Source organism: Pleurodeles waltl, chromosome 2_1 (genome assembly GCF_031143425.1).
Source record: "Pleurodeles waltl isolate 20211129_DDA chromosome 2_1, aPleWal1.hap1.20221129, whole genome shotgun sequence".
NCBI lineage: Eukaryota > Metazoa > Chordata > Amphibia > Caudata > Salamandridae > Pleurodeles > Pleurodeles waltl.
Window position 1 is genome coordinate 510,710,494 of NC_090438.1, and position 15,848 is coordinate 510,726,341.

Genomic DNA, 15,848 nt, shown 5'->3' on the forward strand with positions numbered 1-15,848 from the left:
GTATTTGTGTTGTGAGACAAGGCCTAGGTCTGTGTGATGCAGTTGGTAATTAGGCCATGTGGGCCCCTGAAATGGCGGCTGCCTGACCTCTAAAGTGGGACAATGGGATGTGAGGTAACTGCGCTGGCGTTGTACACCGTCGCGGTAGGCGGTCGAAGACCGCGGCGCAATGCTGCATTGGTTAACATTGGACCCTATGGGTCCCAGGAGCCAATGACGATGTACACCGGCGGTGATGGTACGCACCACCGCAGGCGTGACCACCGCGGACCTGACCGCCATTTTCTATCTGTTCAATCACTCGATACCTGATCTTCGACAGGTGAGGACCTACACTGAAAGTGCTGCTGTGACCTTGGTCTGGAAGAGACAATGGCTCAAGCGTCTCGGGAAAGGGCCCCTGCCTTCACTGCAGAGGAGTTGGAGAAGCTCGTGGACGGGGTCCTCCCCCAGTACACACTACTCTACGGTCCTCCAGACCAACAGGTAAGTACACAGGGAGCACATTGTATGGGCTATGCCTGTGTGGAGAGGGCTGGTTGTAAGAATGAAGGGGGCACAGTTCAGCGTGCATGAAGGACTGTGATTGCATGCGCCCACCAGAAGGATATTTTGTGTGCCATCGCCAAGGACGTCCGGACCCTGGGGGTCCACCACAGACGGAGCACCCACTGCCGGAAAAGATGGGAGGACATTCGGCGCTGGAGCAAGAAGACGGCGGAGGCTCAGCTGGGGATGGCCTCCCAACGTGGGAGGGGTGCCCGTCGAACCATGACCCCCCTGATGTTCCGGATCCTGGCGGTGGCCTACCCTGAGTTGGATGGGCGCTTGAGGGCATCACAGCAGACACAAGGGGGTGAGTACAACATCATTCAGCGGACTTTGCACACAGTGAAGGTGTCTGGGTGGGTGAGGAGGGCTGTGGGTTTCCCTAGGCCAGGGCGAGTTCCGTAGGCTAGGCCCCTCCGTAATGCAGGCCATGTGGCACCCCACCCCACCTCTGTAGAGTGCCAAGTACAGGTATTCATGCCCCTGTGTCATCTATGTGTGCAGATGTCGACCATAGCCATGTAGGCCATATCCCAGGAATTGCATCTGTAGAGCCCAACAACGCGACGTAGTGCAGGGGGCTGCTGTGTCTGTATTGTCCGCCAACGGTAGCGGTAAGCCATACACTCAACCTGTCTTTCTTCTGTCGTCCCCCTCCTTTTTGTGGTCTCCCTGTTCTTGTGTGCATCAGCATCATCAGGCGGAGGTACAGTGGCACCAGAGCACGAGGGAGCTGCATCCCACATGGCCATGGAGGGCCACACCATGGACTCAGAATACACCAGTGGGACGGAGGGCGAGGGGAGCACCACGGCGGTCACAGGATCTGCAACCAGGGACACGGACTCGTCCTCCGATGGGAGCTCCCTTGTGGTGGCGGCAAAATCTGTGCCCCCCACTTCTACAGGTACAGCCGCCACCCCCCCTACCAACACCGCCCTCCCAGCAGCCCCTCAGAGTGTGCCCCGTGCCCCATCACCCAGGAGGGTGGGCATCACCTTCGCCCCAGGCACCTCAGCCCCTGCCCCTGTCACCTCGGCTGCCCTCAGTGAGGAGGCCATTGACCTCCTCAGGTCCCTCACTGGTGGGCAGTCTACCATTTTGAATGCCATCCAGGGTGTAGAAAGGGAATTGCAACACACAAATGCATTCCTGGAGGGCATTCATTCTGGTCAGGCTGCCCTTCATCGAACCCTGCAAACTCTGGCCTCAGCACTGATGGCAGCCATTGTCCCTGTATCTAGCCTCCCCCCTCCAACTTCCTCCACCCAGACCCAATACCCTGTACCCCAGCCTATCCCAAGCACACCATCAGACCAGCCTGCACACACGTCAACACACAAGGGAAGCTCAGGCAAACATAAGCACCACACATCCCACAGGCACTCACGCAAGCATCACACACATACGTCAGTATGTACGACACCAACATCCACTGCCTCCATTGTGTCCCCCTCCTCCTCGTCTCCCTCCTCCCTCCCAGTCTCGTCTACACTCACACTGGCATGCACTACCACTAAAGCCACTACATTCCGCACCAGCACACCCACCACCACACCCCGCTCACATGCACTCACCAGCCCCACTACCATTTACACGTCCCCTGTGTCCTCTCCCAGTGTGTCTGTGACCCCCCCTACTCCGAAGATACACAAACGCAGGCACATACCCACCCAACAGCCATCCACCTCACGACATCCTCCAGCCCATGCACCTGCACCCAAATCGACAAAAGTTACACTTCCTACAACCACCACCTCTTCCTCCACTCCCAAATCCCCTCCATCTACCCGTCCTCCATTGCCCAGCTCACCCATGAAGGACCGCCAGCCACAGCCCTGCTGGGCAATGAAGGACCACCTTGGCAAGGCCACCGCTCAACAGGCCAGGGACCGCTCAACAGGGCAAAGACCGCCATGGAATACACCGCTGAACAGGTCTGACACTGGCAACGCAAGCACCGCTGAACAGGCCAGGGACCGCTGAACAGGGCAAAGACCGCCATGGAATGCACCACTAGCCCATTTGCGGCAGGGGCAGTGACGCAACTGGGACCATCACAGGGTGTGTGCTGCACTCTGGGCACCAGTCCCCCTCCAGAACCAGTGGAGACTTGCATCCACTCCGTCTGTCCTGCACAGGATGAAGGACTCTGGGCACAAAGCTCCCTCCAGAACCAGTGGAGAGATACATCCACTTCCTCAGTCCTTGGCAGGATGAAGCACTCTGGCCACAAAGCCCCTTCCAGAACCAGTGGAGACTTGCATCCACTTGAGAGACTGTGGCTCTGCACTCCCCAGAATGGTACAGTGGGCAACCCACCCACTGCAGAGACTTGAGAGACTGTGGCTTTGCACTCCCCAGGATGGTACAGTGGGCAACCCACCCACTGCAGAGACTTGAGAGACTGTGGCTTTGCACTCCCCAGGATGGTACACTGGCAAACTACCCACTGTAGAGACTTGAGAGACTGTGGCTTTGCACTCCCCAGGATGGTACAGTGGGCAACCCACCCACTGCAGAGACTTGAGAGACTGTGGCTTTGCACTCCCCAGGATGGTACAGTGGGCAAACCTCCCACAGTAGAGACTTGAGAGACTGTGGCTTTGCACTCCCCAGGATGGTACAGTGGGCAACCCACCCACTGCAGAGACTTGAGAGACTGTGGCTTTGCACTCCCCAGGATTTAAACAGTGGGCATGGAGCCCCCTCGTGGGTCTGGCGTCGTGCACTCATCTGGCTGAGGTGCCCCCCCTTCCCTGACCCCCCTTCCCTGACCCCTGAGGTGCCTGTTGTATTTCTATCTGATGCCCCTGCAGTGTTCTCTCCGTTTTGATCGGGTATCTTGTGTGGTCCTCGCCCATGCATTTTGGGCCCAGTGGTCCACGGACAATGAATGGTGCAATACCTGCACTACTAATCGTTGTGTATATTTTGTTTAATGTGTATATATATATATATATGTATATATATATTTGCTTACTGTATATTGATATATTACAATGGTTCAACTCATTTCCTTTTGTCTTTACATTCTTCCGGGGGGGTTGGGGGTTGTTACTGTAATGTATAGATTTGCATTGGTGTGTGTGTTGTAGTGGGTGAGGGTCGGGGTGGGGGTTGGGATGTTGGTTGTGTGTGTCCCTGTGTTTTTGCCTCCCCTATGTCGTAGGTACAGTACTCACCGTTGTCTTCGCCGCCGGCGTTGATGATCCTCGTATAGGAGCAGGAAGACTATTGCAGGCAGAATATGGAGTTCCGGCTCCATGGTGCCCTTGTTCCTCGTGGAGTGTGTAGAGGTGAGTGTTTTCCCTTTGAAATGGCTGTTTCCGCCGTGTTTTTATCTGTGGCGAATCCGCCCCGGAAAAGGTGGCGGATTGGTAGGTTGTGATACTGTGGGTGGTACATTGTCCTCCGCCTGTCTGTTGGCGGTGACCGCCGCGCTGTTTGTCTGTACCGCCGTGGCGGTTTGAGTGTTAAAGTGGCTGTCTTTGTTGGCGGTTTCTGCCACAGTCATAGTTCCAATTTTTTTACCGCCGGCCTGTTGGCGGTTTTACTGCTGCTTTAACACCGTCTGCCAGGGTTGTAATGACCCCCTAAGTAACTTTGCTCCTAACCTTCACCAAGTGAGGATTAGACATATAGGTGACTTAAAAGTTACTTAAGTGCAATGAAACATGGCTATGAAATAATGTGGACGTTATTTCACTCAGGCTGCAGTGGCAGTCCTGTGTAAGAATTGTCTGAGCTCCCTATGGGTGGCAAAAGAAATGCTGCAGCCCATAGGGATCTCCTGGAACCCTAATACCCTGGGTACCTAGGTACCATATACTAGGGAATTATAAGGGTGTTCCAGTGTGCCAATCAGAATTGGTAAAATTAGTCACTGGCCTGCAGTGACAATTTTAAAAGCAGAGAGAGCATAAACACTGAAGTTCTGGTTAGCAGAGCCTCAGTGATACAGTTAGGCACCACACAGGGAACACATATAGGCCACAAATGTATGAGCACTGGGGTCCTGGCTAGCAGGATCCCAGTGCACATATCAAACACACTGACAACATAAGGTCTTCACTATGAGCACTGGGCCCCGGCTAGCAGGATCCCAGTGAGACAGTAAAAACACCCTGACATATTCTCACAAACAGGCCAAAAGTGGGGGTAACAAGGCTAGAAAGAGGCTACCTTCCTACACAACCCGTCCCCCCCAAACAAAGGACAATAAGGCTAACCTTGGCCATTTGAGTCTTTATTCTCTAAGTGGTGATAATTGGAGAGTAGCTCTGCAATAGATTGGTTACTCCCTTTATCATCCACTATATGGTTACTTCCCTGTGGGGATGTAAACCACCCTCTTTGAAGTTTTTTAGCTAGCCAACAATGTGAAGTTATATTCTCAGGGTTCCTATGAGTATGTTTAAGTTGAGAGCAGTGGGAATTGTCCACTGGACCTGTATCAAATGATGAGAATGCCAGACAGGGATGCTGTCTCAATAAAGCCATAGTTGGGCAATAACTTTGTCCATATGGCTGAAAGACAGAACAGGGTTTCTGTTTCTCTTAGGTTGGAGCAGGGCAGGGATGCTGTCCTATGAGCTCCACACGAGGGCAGGGCTGCTGTCCTAAGTGTTGTGAGGCAGTTCAGGGTTGCTGCACTAAAGTTTCTCTGGGAGGGTTGGAAGGATGCTCCATGTTAGCTAAAATAGTGCACTTTTTCTCACCAATATTAGTTATCCCACAGAGAGGTACTTCTACCTCAGGGAGTACAGCTGTGCTAGCTAATGGTTCCCTTGGTACAGGTGCCACCCCAGGAGAGGTTTCTCCCACCACAGGAATGGTATCCTGAATGGCAGGATGGGTAGGAGATACTTTGATGTCCTTTTCACCTGTTGTTGGAGAGGGATCCTGCGTTTTCAGGCCTTTTTCCCTCCTTTGCTTTTTCATTTCAGCTGAAATGAGAGGAAGCAATTCCTCAGGGATACCCAGCATGGCTGCATGGGTATGCAACTCTACCTCAGCCCAACCTGAGGTCTCTAGGTCATTACCTAAGAGACAGTCTACAGGTAAGCCAGGTGATACTACCATCTGCTTAGGGCCAATAACTCCACCCCAACTAAACTGAATTATAGCTAAGGGCAGGAACTTAGTGGAGTTATGGACATCAATAATCTTTTACTGTTGTCCAATGATGTGTTGTGCAGGAGACACTAGGTTTTCAGTCACCAAAGTGATACTGGCACCTGTGTCCCTGTAGGCCTGAGCCTCAACACCATTTATTGAAACTCTCTGCCTGTACTTATCCATAGTAAGAGGACAAGCAGCCAGTGTGGCAAGGCCAATGCCACTAGGTATGACAGAAACTGCCTTGGGACTGACTACCCCAGTTTCTATGATGGGCCCGTCAGTGAACCCAACTACACCCTTATTTTGACTGTTGCCAGCAGTCCCACCACTATTACCACTACTGCTGGGGGGACTAGAGTTTGATGTATTAGTGGTGGTAAGCTCAGGGGGTTGACCTGGGAAGGACTTATCCCCTGGCCTATGGCCTTTATTTTTACACACGTAGCACCAAGACTTTTTAATGTGTGTAGGTTGTGAAGAAGAGGAAGAAGTTGATTTAGCCCCACCCCCTGAAGAGTGTTTAGGATTTGAAGAAGGACCTTTAGTTTTACCCTTATCCCCATGCTTATCCTGCGATTTCTCACCATCTTTCTTCTTGCCATCCTTGTCACTTCCTGTATGAACTTTTCTGTTCACTCTTGTTATAACCCATTTGTCTGCCTTCTTTCCCAATTCTTGGGGAGAGGTCAGATCTGAGTCTACCAAGTACTGGTGCAACAAATCAGACAAGCAATTGTTCAAAATATGCTCTCTCAGGATTAGATTATACAGGCTTTTGTGGTCAATCACCTTACTGCCAGGCAACCAACCCTCCAGGGCCTTCACTGAACAGTCTACAAAGTCTGTCCAGTCTTGAGAGGACTCTTTTCTGGTGTCTCTGAACTTAATCATGTATTGTTCAGTGGTTAAGCCAAATCCATCCAAGAGTGCATCCTTCAAAACTTTGTAGTTGTTAGCATCACTTTCTCTGACAGTAAGGAGCCTATCCCTACCCTTACCAGTGAAAGATAGCCACACGATAGCAGCCCACTGCCTTTGAGAGACCAACTGTACCATACAGGCCCTTTCAAGTGCAGCAAACCACTTGTTAATGTCATCCCCCTCTTTTTAAGGGGGGACTATCTTATGAAGGTTTCTGGAATCTTGCTCTTTAACAGGATCAAAAACACTGCTGCTGCTACCATGGGGAACTAACCCCAATCTCTGCCTTTCCCTCTCTACATCCAGAGATTCCCTGTCTAAGGCCAGCTGCTGCTATTTAAGCTTCAGACTGGCCTCTTCCAACCTCAGCTTTCTGAGTTCCCTTTCCATTAAGTTATCCTCAGGGTGGGAGGCTTGGGAATGGTGAGATACAGAGGAAATTTGGGAATTGGCAGAGAGAGACCTGTCCCTAACTGGCTGGACCCTAGTAACCTGACCTTTAGGAGTGAAAGGTGCCCTATTAATGTGTGACCCCCTCCCACTACCAGTGTCACTAGGTGGCCTGCTAGGCGGCAGATCTTTCTAAGAACCCTCCCCAATCTCTTCAGGGAACTCCTCTGAGTCTGACTGGGCATCTTCCCCTCCTACCTCCTGTTCCTGGGATGGGCCAGACTGGTTCTCGTCATTTTCTAGGAGAAGGTTGAAAAGAATGTCTTTGGTAGGATTCTTACCACTGCTTAAACCTCTTTCTATGCAGAGACCCCTCAAACTTTTAAAGTTTAAACTCTCATAGGTTGCTTGAACAATTTTGGGAGTGAGCTCTACTGCAGACATGATAGAAAAGGTTTAGGACAGAGAGAGAAAAAGTTTTAGAACTTTTGAAAGTACAGAGAAAAAACTTTTTCAAACTTTTTGAAAACTTTAAAAAGGTTTCAGAACTTTTCTGAAACTTTGTAGGAAGTTTTTAGAGAAGGACAGTTAAACTGTTTGGTTCAATGTGCATATATTGAAGTATTTGGAATATGTTTTTCTCATGAAAAGCACCAATGACAAAGTGGTAAAGCAGTTACAAGTACTTATCCCACCGCTGCACCACCAATGTAGGAGGCTGGCCTGGCTTACAAGTGGGTACCTTATGGTACTTACACCTTGTGCCAGGTCCAGTTATCCCTTATTAGTAGATTAGAGGTGTTCTAGTAGCTTAGGCTGATAGAGGTAGCTATATCAGAGCAGCTTAGGCTGAACTAGGAGACATGCAAAGCTCCTAGTATACCACTTATATCATATAGCACTATATCATAAGAAAACTCAGTACTCAGAGTTACTAAAAATAAAGGTAGTTTATTTTAGTGGCAATATGCCAAAAGTATCTCAGAGGATATACTCCCTTAGGAGGTAAGTAATATACACCAAATATATGGACACAAACCAAAATCAGGTAAGTAACAGTTAGAAAAGTAGTGCAAACAATGTAGAACACAATAGAATGCAATAGGAAGAAATAGGCCTAGGGGCAACAAAAACCATATACTCCAAAAGAGGAATGCGAACCACGAATGGACCCCAGACCTAGTGTAGTGTGTCGAGGGTCGCTGGGAGTGTAAGAAAACACTAAGGGTGTCCAAGATACCCCACACCAGGACCCTGAAAAGTAGGAGTAAAGTTACCCCACTACCCCAGAAAGACAGTAAAGTCGAGATAGGGGATTCTGCAAGGACAACAACTGACTGCAAAACACTGAAGACAGATTCCTGGACCTGAGGACCTGTAAAGGAAGGAACCAAGTCCAAGAGTCACGTAAGTATCCAGGGGGGGCAGGGGCTCACTAAACCCCGGATGAAGGTGCAAATAGGCTGCCTCTGGGTGGAAGAAGCCAAAGATTCTGCAACAACGGAAGGTGCCAGGAACTTCTCCTTATGTCAGAAGATGTCTTACTGCGTGCTGGAGGATGCAGAGTAGTTTCCACGCAGAAAGACCAAAAGCAAGCCTTGCTAGCTGCAAGAGTCACGGTTGAGGATTTTGGGTGCTACTAGGGCCCAGGAAGGACCAGGAGGTCGCCCCTTGAAGGAGGAGACAGAGGGGGCACTCAGCAACACACAGAGCCCATGCAGAAGCAGGCAGCACCTGCAGAAGCACCTGAACAGGCACTTAGAAGATCTGAGGACAACGGTCGACTCAGAGTCACAAAGGAGGGTCCCACGACGTCGGAGTCCAACTCAGTGAGTTGGGCAATCCAGGACGGAGTGCTGGGGACCTCGGCTAGGCTGTGCACGAAGAAAGTCTTGCAAAAGTGCACAGAAGCCCAAGCAGCTGCAGTTCACGCAGTATACAGGATTACTGTCTGGCGTGGGGGGGCAAGGACTTACCTCCACCAAATTTGGACAGAAGGGCCACTGGACTGTCTAAGACACTTGGACCCAGCTCTTGTGTTCCAGGGACCACGCTCGTCAGGATGAGAGGGGACCCAGAGGACCGGTGATGCAGAAGTTTGGTGCCTGCATTGGCAGGGGAAGATTCCGTCGACCCACGGGAGATTTCTTCTTGGCTTCCAGTGCAGGGTGAAGGCAGACAGCCCTCAGAGCATGCACCACCAGGAAACAGTCGAGAAAGCCAGCAGGATGAGGCGCTACAATGTTGCTGGTAGTCTTCTTGCTACTTTGTTGCAGTTATGCAGGCGTCCTGGAGCAGTCAGCGATCGATCCTTGGCAGAAGTCAAAGAGGGAAGTGCAGAGGAACTCTGGTGAGCTCTTGCATTCGTTATCTGGTGAGATACCCACAGTACATACCCTAAATAGCCCACAGAGGAGGATTGGCTGCAGAGAAAGGTAAGCACCTATCAGGAGGGGTCTCTGACGTCACCTGCTGGCACTGGCCACTGGCCACTCAGAGCTGTCCATTGTGCCCTCACACCTCTGCATCCAAGATGGCAGAGGTCTGGGACACACTGGAGGAGCTGTGGGTACCTCCCCTGGGAGGTGCTGGTCAGGGGAGTGGTCACTCCCCTTTCCTTTGTCCAGTTTCGCGCCAGAGCAGGGCTCGGGGGATCCCTGAACTGGTGTAGACTGGCTTATGCAAGGAGGGCACCATCTGTGCCCTTCAAAGCATTTCCAGAGGCCAGGAGAGGCTACTCCTTCCAGGCCATTCACAATTATTTCCAAAGGGAGAGGGTGTAACACCCTCTCTCAGAGGAAATCCTTTGTTCTGTCTTCCTGGGACCAGGCTGCCCAGGCCCGGGGGGGGGGGCAGAAACCTGTCTGAGGGGTTGGCATCAGCAGTAGCTGCAGAGGAGACCCGCGAAAGTTAGTTTGGCAATACCCGGGCTCTATGCTGGAGACCCGGGGATGCATGGAATTGTCCCGCCAATACCAGAATGGTATTGAGGTGACAATTCCATGATCCTAGACATGTTACATGGCAATGTTCAGAGTGACCATTGTGAAGCTACATATAGGTAGTTACCTATGTGTAGTGCAAGCGTGTAATAGTGTCCCCGCACTCACAAAGTCCAGGGAATTTGCCCTGAACAATGTAGGGGCACCTTGGCTAGTGCCAGGGTGCCCACACACTAAGTAACTTTGCACCTAACCTTCACCAAGTGAGGGTTAGACATATAGGTGACTTATAAGTTACTTATGTGCAGTCAAAATGGCTGTGAAATAAGGTGGACGTTATTTCACTCAGGCTGCAGTGGCAGTCCTGTGTAAGAATTGTCTGAGCTCCCTATGGGTGGCAAAATAAATGCTGCAGCCCATAGGGATCTCCTGGAACCCCAATACCCTTGGTACCAAGGTACCATATACTAGGGAATTATAAGGGTGTTCCAGTGTGCCAATCAGAATAGGTCAAATTAGTCACTAGCCTGCAGTGACAATTTTAAAAGCAGAGAGAGCATAAACACTGAGGTTCTGGTTAGCAGAACCTCAGTGATACAGTTAGGCACTGTAAAGAAATGGCTCCCTGTTGCAGTTACCCCCCACTTTTTGCCTGATACTGATGCTGACTTGACTGAGAAGTGTGCTGGGACCCTGCTAACCAGGCCCCAGCACCAGTGTTCCTTCACCTAAAATGTACCATTGTATCCACAATTGGCACACCCTGGCATTCAGATAAGTCCCTTGTAACTGGTACTTCTAGTACCAAGGGCCCTGATGCCAAGGAAGGTCTCTAAGGGCTGCAGCATGTCTTATGCCACCCTAGAGACCCCTCACTCAGCACAGACACACTGCTTACAAGCCTGTGTGTGCTAGTGAGAACAAAATGAGTAAGTCGACATGGCACTCCCCTCAGGGTGCCATGCCAGCCTCTCACTGCCTATGCAGTATAGGTAAGACACCCCTCTAGCAGGCCTTACAGCCCTAAGGCAGGGTACACTATACCATAGGTGAGGGTACCAGTGCATGAGCACTGTGCCCCTACAGTGTCTAAACAAAACCTTAGACATTGTAAGTGCAGGGTAGCCATAAGAGTATATGGTCTGGGAGTTTGTCAAACACGAACTCCACAGCACCATAATGGCTACACTGAAAACTGGGAAGTTTGGTATCAAACTTCTCAGCACAATAAATGCACACTGATGCCAGTGTACATTTTATTGTAAAATACACCACAGAGGGCACCTTAGAGGTGCCCCCTGAAACTTAACCAACTATCTGTGTAGGCTGACTGGTTCCAGCAGCCTGCCACACTAGAGACATGTTGCTGGCCCCATGGGGAGAGTGCCTTTGTCACTCTGAGGCCAGTAACAAAGCCTGCACTGGGTGGAGATGCTAACACCTCCCCCAGGCAGGAGCTGTAACACCTGGCGGTGAGCCTCAAAGGCTCACCCCTTTGTCACAGCCCAGCAGGGCACTCCAGCTTAGTGGAGTTGCCCGCCCCCTCCGGCCACGGCCCCCACTTTTGGCGGCAAGGCTGGAGGGAACAAAGAAAGCAACAAGGAGGAGTCACTGGCCAGTCAGGACAGCCCCTAAGGTGTCCTGAGCTGAAGTGACTCTAACTTTTAGAAATCCTCCATCTTGCAGATGGAGGATTCCCCCAATAGGGTTAGGATTGTGACCCCCTCCCCTTGGGAGGAGGCACAAAGAGGGTGTACCCACCCTCAGGGCTAGTAGCCATTGGCTACTAACCCCCCAGACCTAAACACGCCCTTAAATTTAGTATTTAAGGGCTACCCTGAACCCTAGAAAATTAGATTCCTGCAACTACAAGAAGAAGGACTGCCTAGCTGAAAACCCCTGCAGAGGAAGACCAGAAGACGACAACTGCCTTGGCTCCAGAAACTCACCGGCCTGTCTCCTGCCTTCCAAAGATCCTGCTCCAGCGACGCCTTCCAAAGGGACCAGCGACCTCGACATCCTCTGAGGACTGCCCCTGCTTCGAAAAGACAAGAAACTCCCGAGGACAGCGGACCTGCTCCAAGAAAAGCTGCAACTTTGTTTCCAGCAGCTTTAAAAGAACCCTGCAAGCTCCCCGCAAGAAGCGTGAGACTTGCAACACTGCACCCGGCGACCCCGACTCGGCTGGTGGCGATCCAACACCTCAGGAGGGACCCCAGGACTACTCTGATACTGTGAGTACCAAAACCTGTCCCCCCTGAGCCCCCACAGCGCCGCCTGCAGAGGGAATCCCGAGGCTTCCCCTGACCGCGACTCTTTGAACCTAAAGTCCCGACGCCTGGGAGAGACCCTGCACCCGCAGCCCCCAGGACCTGAAGGACCGGACTTTCACTGGAGAAGTGACCCCCAGGAGTCCCTCTCCCTTGCCCAAGTGGAGGTTTCCCCGAGGAATCCCCCCCTTGCCTGCCTGCAGCGCTGAAGAGATCCCGAGATCTCTCATAGACTAACATTGAAAACCCAACGCTTGTTTCTACACTGCACCCGGCCGCCCCCGCGCTGCTGAGGGTGAAATTTCTGTGTGGACCTGTGTCCCCCCCGGTGCCCTACAAAACCCCCCTGGTCTGCCCTCCGAAGACGCGGGTACTTACCTGCAAGCAGACCGGAACCGGGGCACCCCCTTCTCTCCATTCTAGCCTATGTGTTTTGGGCACCACTGTGAACTCTGCACCTGACCGGCCCTGAGCTGCTGGTGTGGTGACTTTGGGGTTGCTCTGAACCCCCAACGGTGGGCTACCTTGGACCAAGAACTAAGCCCTGTAAGTGTCTTACTTACCTGGTTAACCTAACAAAAACTTACCTCCCCTAGGAACTGTGAAAATTGCACTAAGTGTCCACTTTTAAAACAGCTATTTGTGAATAACTTGAAAAGTATACATGCAATTTTGATGATTTGAAGTTCCTAAAGTACTTACCTGCAATACCTTTCGAATGAGATATTACATGTAGAATTTGAACCTGTGGTTCTTAAAATAAACTAAGAAAAGATATTTTTCTATATAAAAAACCTATTGGCTGGATTTGTCTCTGAGTGTGTGTACCTCATTTATTGTCTATGTGTATGTACAACAAATGCTTAACACTACTCCTTGGATAAGCCTACTGCTCGACCACACTACCACAAAATAGAGCATTAGTATTATCTATTTTTACCACTATTTTACCTCTAAGGGGAACCCTTGGACTCTGTGCATGCTATTCCTTACTTTGAAATAGCACATACAGAGCCAACTTCCTACATTGGTGGATCAGCGGTGGGGTACAAGACTTTGCATTTGCTGGACTACTCAGCCAATACCTGATCACACGACAAATTCCAAAATTGTCATTAGAAATTGATTTTTGCAATTTGAAAAGTTTTCTAAATTCTTAAAAGACCTGCTAGGGCCTTGTGTTAGATCCTGTTTAGCATTTCTTTTAGAGTTTAAAAGTTTGTAAAAGTTTGAATTAGATTCTAGAACCAGTTGTAGATTCTTAAAAAGTATTCCAACTTTTAGAAGCAAAATGTCTAGCACAGATGTGACTGTGGTGGAACTCGACACCACACCTTACCTCCATCTTAAGATGAGGGAGCTAAGGTCACTCTGTAAAATAAAGAAAATAACAATGGGCCCCAAACCTACCAAAATACAGCTCCAGGAGCTTTTGGCAGAGTTTGAAAAGGCCAACCCCTCTGAGGGTGGCAACTCAGAGGAAGAGGATAGTGACTTGGAGGAAAATTCCCCCCTACCAGTCCTATCTAGGGAGAACAGGGTCCCTCAAACCCTAACTCCAAAAATAATAGTCAGAGATGCTGGTTCCCTCACAGGAGAGACCAACACCTCTGAAATCACTGAGGATAACTCCAGTGAAGATGACCCCCTGTTAGCCAGGATGGTCAAAAGATTGGCTTTGGAAAAGCAGCTCCTAGCCATAGAAAGGGAAAGAAAAGAGATGGGCCTAGGTCCCATCGATGGTGGCAGCAACTTAAATAGGGTCAGAGATTCTCCTGACATCCTAAAAATCCCCAAAGGGATTGTAACAAAATATGAAGATGGTGATGACATCACCAAATGGTTCACAGCTTTTGAGAGGGCTTGTGTAACCAGAAAAGTAAACAGATCTCACTGGGGTGCTCTCCTTTGGGAAATGTTCACTGGAAAGTGTAGGGATAGACTCCTCACACTCTCTGGAAAAGATGCAGAATCTTATGACCTCATGAAGGGTACCCTGATTGAGGGCTTTGGATTCTCCACTGAGGAGTATAGAATTAGATTCAGGGGGGCTCAAAAATCCTCGAGCCAGACCTGGGTTGATTTTGTAGACTACTCAGTAAAAACACTAGATGGTTGGTTAACTGGAAATGAAGTGTGTGACTATGTTGGGCTTTATAATTTGTTTATGAAAGAACACATTTTAAGTAACTGCTTCAATGAAAAGTTGCATCAGTATCTGGTAGACCTAGGTCCAATTTCTCTCCAAGAATTGGGAAAGAAGGCAGACCACTGGGTCAAGACTAGGGTAACCAAAACTTCCACTGGGGGTGACCAAAAGAAAGGGGTTACAAAAACTCCCCAGGAGAAAGTGGGTAACACTAGAAACAAAGAAAAAGAGTCCCCTGTAGGCCCCCAAAAACCAGAACAGGTGGGTGGGCCCCAGGACACAACCCAAAACAAAGGTGGGTACCAGGGTAAGAACTGGGATGCCACTAAGGCATGGTGCCACAACTGTAAACAGTCTGGGCACCACACCAAGGACACTTCTTGTCCCAAAAACAAACCCCAGAACAAAATTCCTGGGGTAACCAGTGTAGCCATGGGAGATGACTCCTCAGATGAGGAGGTCTTCCTAGCCTTCAACTGGAAACAGGGCCCAACAGGTGAGTTGGAGATTCCAGAGGGAAGTAGACACTTCCACCACCTACTGGTGAATGGAATCCCAACCACTGCCCTGAGAGACACTTGTGCCAGTCACACTATTGTGCATGACAGGCTGGTGCTCTCAAACCAGTACATCCCAGGTGAGACTGCCAGGGTAAGAGTTAGCCTAGACAGGGTCACTAAGAGGCCTGTGGCTTTAGTGCCCATAGAAGTGGGTGGCACTCTTAGCTGGAGAAGGGTAGTAGTCAGTACAGACCTCCCCCTTGATTGTCTCCTTGGAAATGACTACCCAGAGGTTAGTCAGAGCCCAAGAGAGGAACTGGTCCAGTGCCAGTCCTCTCCCAAGGATTCTGGAAGTCCTGCCTCTGCAGTAAATGCAAGCAGGCCCCAGAAGAAGAAGAAAAGAAAACAGAGTAGGAAGGGTGGACAACCTTTAGCCAAGGTTACAGCAAGCCAAGGAGATTCTGCTCCAGTAGGGGAGAACTCCAAAAGTGGCCCTGATAAAGTCCAACCTGACCCACAAGAAGTCCTGGCTCATCAGGCAACTGTTAAGCCTGAGTGGGTGGCTCCTCAGCTAACAGAAGAAAGAGTGGAAGAAGGGTGTTTACTACAAGATGTGGTAACCCCCCACTCTAATACAGCAGACAGGCACCCTGAACCCAAAGAAGCCTGTAACTTAGCCCCTTCCCTTGTAGGTGAAGAGCTAAAGGTGTGGTTCTGGGCACTGACAGCTGTCAGTGGCCTCTGCTGGGTGTTAGCCTTTATGGCTGCACTATCCTTGGCATGGTGGTCTGACCCCATGCCAACTAACAAGTTAGGCCCCCTGACCCTGTTGGTCATGGTGGGGTTACTCCAGCTCTGGGTAACCTCTTTGGGTAAGCTAGGGATGACCCTGGCTAAGATAAGATTAGCAGAGGTGGATACCTCTAAACCCAAAATAAAAAGAATGGGTGGAGACATTGAAGAAGCAGACAAGAGGCAATTCAGACTAGGTCCTATCACTGTG